Genomic DNA, 9,995 nt, shown 5'->3' on the forward strand with positions numbered 1-9,995 from the left:
CTTTTTTAATAACTTAATACTCAATTGCAACATTAATATATAATTGAGAGTTATACTCTCTATGTGTTATCATATATTGTCTTTTTTCCTTTCTTTTTCATATAATTGCATGTACACATGCAACTTCACTTTACACTTGAGAGCTGTTAAATCAGGCTCTGGCATCCCTACTAATTAATGTTCATAGATATAAACATATCTCTCCAACGATTAGATCTTGTTGTGTGGCATTTCGTTTAAACCTTAAATATACACATAATAATGGTACTTGACTATGTACGTAAATATATAGTGGCAATGTTCAACCACTTTGTGATCTGGAAAACCCTCAAGTATTATTATTTTGTTTTTCAAACATATTACACATCTGTGTAGTCCTTTTTCTATAAGCATTATATTAAAATAATCCTATTTGGATTCTAACATTTAAAACACAGATCACAAAGTCTAAAGACTCCAACAAACCCACTGCAGTATATACTGAACAGTGGGTCTAGTAATGATGATGCCACATACAACAGTATGTGTGTTTTCACCATCTTTACTTATAAAAATTGGGCTATTCTTTCTCTCTCTCCTCCTTAAAAAACAAAACAAACAATAACATACAATAACAACATCATTTAAATATTAATAAATAATAAAAAGTACAGTAACATAACATAAACATAGTAATTTATAACTATAAAACAAGTCCAAGTTCTTTTGGATTTATTCATCCTTTTCTTTCATTTATATTCTCTGCATATAAAATATCATTGTTTACTTTTTGTTAGAGTGCAACGACCGCCGTGGGAAATTCTATTTATAAACGGATTGACCTACTTGCAATCCTTAATAAGAAATTTCGGCCAATCAGCGCCATCGTTTTATAAGTGTATCATCCAATAAAAACGCCGCTTTTTAACAGCGTTAGGCCAGCCAGTGTGAAGTACTGCGTTTTTCTTATAACGTTTCATCAATAAGTATCGATATTTTTAAACCAATAGATTTTTATTAAGGCACCGCACCAACACTGCAAAGTTTTATATTTATATCAATGGTACAGCCCAGTAAAATCGGGCTGTCCATTTTATGGCCGTTTTCGACCTTTTTTAAGCAGAGTTTTATGTTAAGGTTCATGTAGAGGCTTCAATTTGAAAAATGTGGGACCCCTAGCATTGAACTCAAATTTGACTAAAGGAAGAGTGCCACATTGAAAATGTATACATATATGCTTTAAAGGATGTTTTTCCTTCAAACTGCTACCAATTTTGTACATCAACGTATCATAACATCCACAAAATCAATCAAAATACAAAGCGATTTTAACAATAAAATATACATTATTTTCAAAAATCTGAATCATGTTTAATCCACGTATTTCGGCGGAAAATTATATAACTAGTGATTAATATCGACATTGACGAGGGCAAGTTACGCTTAAATAGTAAAAAAAGTGTACACATCAAGAAATATCAAAACTCGAACACATGTCATTTCATCACCATGGGGACAGCCATTTTTAAATTAATAAAATAGAAAGAAACATGCTAAAAACTCACTCATCGCCTAATTGACATTCCAAACGGTTGACGATGACAAATGCATTGGATTGTAATCTTTCCGATGATGTTTGCAAACTGCACGATCAGACCTCATAAACACTCAAAAGAATAACTATGTAAGAAGCATTTCACCAATGTTTACAATCGTTGTCGAATCACATTACTTATATTATTGCGCATAAAATAGTACGCTTACAGACTGACAGAAAGATCGATGCGTAACTCCGTTCAATTTATCACGGTATACTATTATATTGATAATATATTATAATACATCGCTTTAACAATCTTAAAGTAGAAATAATTCTTTTAAAAGGAGTTTTTAATAACGAAAGTGAAAACAACGGAAGTTGGATGGATATTCTGTGAGATGCACTTCGGCTCCAGAAAAACAATACAAATAAACTAAAAAAGACGTGTTGGGGACAATTTTCAGCTGGAAAATATTTGAAATAGGGTAAGTGATGATATCTCTACGCGTTCATTTCTGTTATTTAGTGCGATCTCTTGCTGATTAATGTTAATAGTTGTTTTACTAGTTGCCACCCAACTGTCAAAATTAGTTATGTGTTTTCTCAGGTATGTGTATACACATACCCGGTTTTCTCACTACTGCACGTGGTTTCGACCGATTTGTTTTGCACGTTTTTCTACGGAGCACAGCGATGGCCACGCTTTCAAAATGGGTAGAAGGAATCGAAATATAAAATCAATCGGTTTGCCAATTTCTTTATATTTCTTTACAATTTTATATGTCGTCTGCACTCTATTTCAATTTCAGATGGTTTAAAATTTGCAATTTGGTTGAGAGGTAAATAACAAAATTGTTAGGCCTTTGAAATAGAATTGTGACTCTTATTATCCAACATACCTGGATTTTTAAAAAGTAGTTACGTTTTAGTTATTTTTAGAACTTTGTTTAGGAAATTTATCCAAAAAAGGCAGTTGAATAAAAACTCATTTGTTGTTTTATGACAATAATTTTCTGTGAAATGTTGCTAACTTGACCTTGTATATGTATATAGCTTTGTATTTATTCAACTTAAGGTAGTGCATATCCTTCCTAACTTTAGATTGAGATTTTGTAAATTAGTGTAAAAATGTATTGGTTTTAAACCAAAATATGAATAAAGCACACAAATATTGAATGTCAAAAATGTGTTTATGTTATTCTATCCGTCTTAAGCTTTAAAATGATATATAGTTTGACCATATTGTACCACATTGAATGAAGAAAATCCAAAGCGAAGTTTTAATGAATTTTATCCCCCCATGAACCTTGGGCAATGGTTTTTAACCGAAGTCCCGAAGGTAAATAACCTCATTAGTCAGTCTTGAATCCTTCTTAATACTGTTCAAATTCATTGTGATAACGTGTGAGTGACTTACAATGGCAAATGACAAGTGTAACGTGTGTTCGTTCATATGTACGGATAGCTGTATCCTGTGTGAGGTAAGAGATATACTTAGATATTTATGGTCCGTATTTGTCCCTCAATTGTGTAATTCAAAAACGACTTATTTTTCTTGCGTTAATAATTAATTGTCAATAGCAAAGAATTTTGCGAAGTACTGACATCGGTACTTGACTATTATCAATAAGAAGCTACCGTAATTATTATAAGTTTTCGTTTCCGCAAAATTAAGATACCAACAATATTCCAAAAATACATGTGTCTGAACATTTAGCGACTCTTAAATGATTGAATTGACGATCGGATTGGACTAATATCACGTGCATGTAAAATACCACGCCGTATACTCAAAATGACCGTATAGATCAGCTATATGGGCAGAAATATGCATGTTTATGTGTATATAATTACAACTAAAATCATTAATTATAATTTATTATAACCGTGAATGCAATTACATTGCTTTAAATTAATTATTACAAGAAAATGAACGGTCAATGCAACTTGTATAAAAACAACTGAAAAAGCATTGAACAAAAGTTAACGTGGTTATTTTTTAGCCAAATTGTTTTAAACAACTTTTCTATAACTAGCATCATGTAATGAATGGTCGGAGAACAATATTCTGAGACTTTCACATTTTATATTTACTTTTTAATTTATTTGCATTTTAGTAGAAATAATTTCACATGATTTATTATTGTACATAAATTTGTTACTTTAAAATAACAAAATATGCAACCTATGAATTCTTTGTTTGTTCGTCAGTCGTTGTCAAACACTTTCAATTGTCTGTATAGATATAGGGGTTCATTAATTTACGTATTGTAGTGTAAAGTATTTGTCACAGTTATATGTCAGGTGTGAAACCATTGTTTAATACCGGTAAACATGTTTTTTTAATCCAATTACACAACTGTAATGGGCCATTGCCCTAAGGGATTTATCTGCAAGGTTTTATTACCTTAATTCAGTCATAAAAATGATTGATTGAAGTGACACCAGATAAGTGAAAATAGGGAAGAAATCTGCTAAAATAGCGCTTAAAAATGTACTGTCCGAAAAGTAAGAATCACAAAAAATATTAACCGAATACTTAAAGTAATTGCGGTATGTTTCATGCGAATGTAGGTAAAATGCCAGATATTATATAGTAAAATAGAGTTTTGAGCAATATTTGTAAGGATTTTGAGTATTGTAGGAATAATATTCTTTGCTTACGTTACTCATTTTTTTTAATTGAACATGTTATATTTATGCGCACTAATAATGATATGGCGGTATGGAAAAGCTAAATTCGGGCGTTAAGAGAGAGAACCAGTCCTGTTGCACAGCAATCGAATTGTCGACACCTCCATGCATAGCGATTTTTCCAAACACACGCAAGATTCTGTAGCGAATACTTATCTTTCCGAGTTCCACGGTTCTGATAAAGTAGCTTTGAAAAGCAGTGGCGATGAAAACTGTTTATTTAATTCAATTTCAACCTTGCTGTGTGGCAACGAGAGCAGAAACATTGAACTCCGGTATATATGCTGTCTTGAGATGGTGAAGTCGAAAGTGTTATTTATTTCCAGATTGTCTTTATGTAAAGCATTTAATTTAATTTTGTCTACCAGAAATACCAATATTTAACATGTGTTCAATAATAAAATATATTTTTTGATGATGTGTTCTTTTATATTACCATTGACTTAATTACAGGTACCGTCTTAAACATATTTGTATCTTCGCTCAAATGCTTTCTGAAGTCGTCATATATTAAAATTATTATTTAACGGAAATATCACGATGTAAAGGTGGGAAATCTAACTGTTTTCGGTAAATGTACTGTTTTCGGTATCATGTCCTCGTATTATGTAATGCTTCCATTTAAAACAGTAATAACATGCTTATCGTAAAAGAGAAATAATTAATATAAAGCATCATTTAAATGCGTACTGTTGTAAACATTCATCAAAATCATAGTTTAACGCCACTATCACGATGTAAAGGTGGGAAATCTAACTATTTTCAGTACATATTACTGTTTTCGCGAAAACAGTACTGTTATCGGTATCTAATCATACCCTTTTCTGGATTGTAAATTATTTTATTGGTATAAATATGGTAGTTTATTAACAATACATGTTACCTGTCTCTAGAACGTTCAGCAAATATCTTTTTTTAATTGATACAAACAAACTATATATTTAGTACTATTTCATTGTTATAAAGATATAGCTTCATGTTTGTGCTGTATGTATTGGAGTTCAAGATGTACTCACCTTAAAAAAGTAATGTTTTGCACCAGTTTTAAAAATGCACCTTGTTCACAAAGCAATTTTTTGATATTGTAAAAAAATATTTTAACATTAAAACTACGATTTTTGCAAGTTAATCATTTTTTAGAAATTCATAGAAAATTGTTGTTGTTGTTGTTAAGTTATATGTGAAGTATTTGTAAATGTTGCATTTATTTATTATTTGCTTTTTACCACAGATGGTCTTGCAAAAACACAATCTTTTTATGTCCCCCACTATAGTAGTGGGGGACATATTGTTTTTGCCCTGTCTGTTGGTCTGTTGGTTGGTTGGTCTGTTGGTTTGCGCCAACTTTAACATTTGCAATAACTTTTGCAATATTGAAGATAGCAACTTGATATTTGGCATGCATATGTATCTCATGGAGCTGCACATCTTGAGTGGTGAAAGGTCAAGGTCAAGGTCATCCTTCAAGGTCAAAGGTCAAATATAAGGGTCAAAATCGCTCATTTAATGTACACTTATGCAATATTTCAATATTCAAGATAGCAACTTGATATTTGGCATGCTCATGGAGCTGCACATTTTTAGTGGTGAAAGGTCAAGGTCAAGGTCATCCTTCAAGGTCAAAGGTCAAATATATGGGTCAAAATCGCTCATTTAATGTACACGTTTGCAATATTTCAATATTCAAGATAGCAACTTGATATTTGGCATGCATGTGTATCTCATGGAGCTGCACATTTTGAGTGATGAAAGGTCAAGGTCATCCTTCAAGGTCAGAGGTCAAATATATGTGGCCAAAATCGCATAGTTTCACAAACACATCTTGTTCAATATTGGTACTATGTTATTTTAATTTTTGGCTATATACCAACGATTTTGCAAATCACACTATCTTGTTAAATTATTTTAAAACATGGGGTCAAAAAACTATATCATATTAGGTCTAATCAAGGAAACAGCTTGTGAACGTTTTAGAAGACACATTTTCTCCAATCATCACGAAACTTAATCTGAACATGTTTTATGATATCTCGGCCAAGTTCGGAAATGATTCCTATCTGTTGAAATCCTGTTGAAATCGTGTCCACCAGGATGTTGACGGGACCTTTAAGAACTTCTATCTACACCTCAGTTAAGTTTCTTTTTTTAAACGTAATCGGCGAAATATATCACCAGAAGGGCTGAGATAAATTAGGTATGGGTAAATTATAATGCGAAGAAAGTTGTGTTTAATAGTAAACAGAAATTAAGGCAATGTCGATAAATATATTAAATATTTACTTAAAATGTAAACATTTGCGTACACATGTGTGCAAATGAAAACTGAAACATATACTGTACAAGAGGTAAAGTTAGCGAAGTGGAAATATTTGCGAATTTTGCGAACGCAATAAATTCGCTAAATTTTCTGCCAGCCCAAATTTCGCCGCCATTGAGGTAGAAATTTACGGTGACAACGGGTAAAGATAATTACTGTATACCATCGTGTAAGATATTTAATCTTGACACTGGTTTAAGATAAAAACTACTTTTATTATCGATTATACATAATTACGATTAGAAATTTTGGAGAAATATATATAAACAAGTTTTATAAACAAAATGTTAATTTTTATGTTTGATAATCTATTAACATACTGCTTAGTTACGAAATTACGCAAAGACACACAACTTCACAAATATACTGAGCGTTCAAAGCATACAAAGACAACCAAATACGCACACAGCGCACAATGCTACATAATGTTTAAATGCCACATTTATCAAAGGCTTATTTAATCATCTCGATATTAGATGAAATGGTTTCGTGTGCCTTCATTAGCCACATTGCGTGAATTTCCTTTATCGATGATGTGCGCAGGTCGACGTCAACAACATTTAAATTGTTTTTAATTTTTTCTGCAACACAATCTGAATAGAACGCTTGGAAACAACTTTAAAGTTCATCTCTGAACAGTTTATTTGGTATTGCATCTAACGGTTGAAGTTGATCTGTGCAGGACGAAGGCACGAAGGCAGCTCGAATGTTGTGTTGATACAGCTTATCCAATAACGCCTGACTTCTATGGGCTTTGGAAACATCAAAGATTGCCAAAGCTGTTTGGTTACATCTGAAAATAAATGACTGAAAAAATAAACTGATTTGATTTGATGTAACAAACAGTTGTTTAGGTATCACATATCGATCAAAACAGTATCCCCGGTAGGAAAACATGTTTTCATACCTTATCGCTCGATTACAATAGGATTATTGTTATCGGAGAAAAGGCATTGTTATATCCTGAGACATGGTCCAAAGGAGTTATTGTACCTATATATAAGAAAGGTGACAAAAATATACCTGCGAATTATAGAGGTATCACACTAGTAAATGTCATAGGAAAAATATTCTCTTTGATACTAAGGAATCGTATTAATAAGTGGTGTGAACAAAAACATATTTTTAACGAATCTCAATATGGTTTTCGAGATGGACGCTCTACATCTGATGCTATTTTCTTATTACATGCTATTATACAGAAAGTTCTGTCTAAAAGTCTAAATTATGGTGTGTTTTTATTGATTACCAGAGGGCATTTGATACAGTTATTAGAGATGCGTTATGGACTAAATTGTTGCAATCAGGAATTAGTTGTAAAATGACAAATATGATAAAATGTATATATCTAAATGTGCAAGCCTGTGTGAAATTGTCAAGTAATATGAATATGTCTGACTTTTTAATGTAACAATTGGATTAAAACAAGGGGAGCCTTTATCTCCTCTTCTTTTCATATTGTTCATAAATGATATCACTGAAAACATGAATTTTAATGAGTTAACTGAAAAAGATTACGAACTTTTGTCCATGTATATAATTTTATTTGCCGATGACATTGTATTGTTCACAACGGATCCACATAGTCTACAGTCTCAAATAGATGCTGTACATCATTATTCTATGAAATGGGGTTTAAAAATAAATGTAAATAAAACTAAAATATGTGTATTTGAAAAAAGAAAGCAAGCTGTGTATCCTGACTTCTATGTAGATAATGAAAAAATTGACATTGTTGACAACTTTGTATATCTTGGAATAGAATTTACTTATACTGGTAACATGGTCAATGCAGTTAAAGCACTGCATGATCAAGCCCTTAGGGCGTACAATACTCTTTTAAATGTTTTTGATTAAGTTAGCCTAGATATTAAGACAAAGCTGTTCCTATTTGATTCTATGATTGTACCTATACTGACAGATGGTTGTGAAGTATGGGGTGTGTATAATTATAAACATGTTGATAAATTACATATTACGTTTTGTAAATATATACTAGGTGTAAAGAAACAAACTCCTACATATGCTGTATATGGTGAACTCGGTCGAGTACCTTTGTCAGTCATTTGTAAGGAAAGAGCAATGAAATTTTGGTTGAAAATCATGAAAAATAATGAATCACCTATATATAGAATGTATAATGACCTATGTAGCAATATAACTATTTCTTGTTGGGCTAGTAGAATACATTCTATCATAGACCATTTAGGTTTACGGGATATTAGATTGTTTTTTGATCCCAGTGTGAATTATTATAATTCATTAAAATCAAGAATTAGAGATCAATTTGTTCAAGAGTGGAGTAATACTGTAAATTCAATGTCAAAGTTAGATAGTTATTGTAAATAAAAACTGAATTTTGCTTTGAAAAGTATTTGGATGTTATATCAAATGATAAACTTAGACATCAATTAACTTGTTTAAGATTATGTTCTCATAGTTTAGATATAGAACTAGGAAGTTATAACAATATAGAAAGAAATAAGAGATTGTGTAAATTATGTAACCAAAATGCAGTTGATCCTGAATATCACTTTATGTTATGTTGCTCACGATACAGTTGTATAAGATCAAAATTCTTAGGTCAATGTTCATGGCCTACAGTACAAAAAATTAATTCGTTAATGTCAACTTCGAGTAAAAAATGTATGTATAATCTTGCAAAATATGTTAAAGAAGCATTACGTATACGACAAAATACCCTTGATAGTTTACCTGTCTTCGGATCGCTATATGTATATATATATATATATGTATGTATATCTATGTTATGTTCTGAAATATCTGTCTTACTTATTTGATGTTTGTGATGGTCTGCGCCATAAGTTTTTTTTGTGTGTTTGTAAATGGCCAAAGGCATATGCTTTGCTGATTGCCAATAAACTGAAACTGAAACTGTTAATAGTTTTTCCCCATTAATCACTGAAGCACGGTAATGTATTGTCATTCAAATTAAAGTTATTTTAGATATTTTGTCAATATGCGACTATTAATTTTACACAAAAGCTAAAGCGGTATAATTTGTGTGTTTTGGAAGATTTAGTTAAATTCGAGTATATAACTACATGTATTAAAAATAGGGATATTTAATTATCACACACTTTAAGTGCTATAACGTGATGAAGTTGAACTTACCTTTCAACATGAAGATTTTTCCCTAATCGATTCTACGTAGAGTATGACAATGTTATCCAGGAAACTGTCCATGGTCTCCTGCTTGCTCCAACGAGTTTCCGAGTGGGTGATAAGCCATGCTGGTGGGAATATTGTGGTTGGGTTGCATCTTCCGGTTTGCCTTTGTAAATAACTTGAGGGGGCAAGAATTTACCAGCCTTTCTACATGACAACAACACTGTTATTTGACGTTTGTCGTCCTTTTCGCAATTTTTACTTGCTTATCGCCTTTCTGCGCCATTGTCCACTGGCTAATTGGAACTATGTTTACGCCCTTCTGGTCCCAGTTGA

Source organism: Dreissena polymorpha, chromosome 4, assembly GCF_020536995.1.
Source record: "Dreissena polymorpha isolate Duluth1 chromosome 4, UMN_Dpol_1.0, whole genome shotgun sequence".
NCBI lineage: Eukaryota > Metazoa > Mollusca > Bivalvia > Myida > Dreissenidae > Dreissena > Dreissena polymorpha.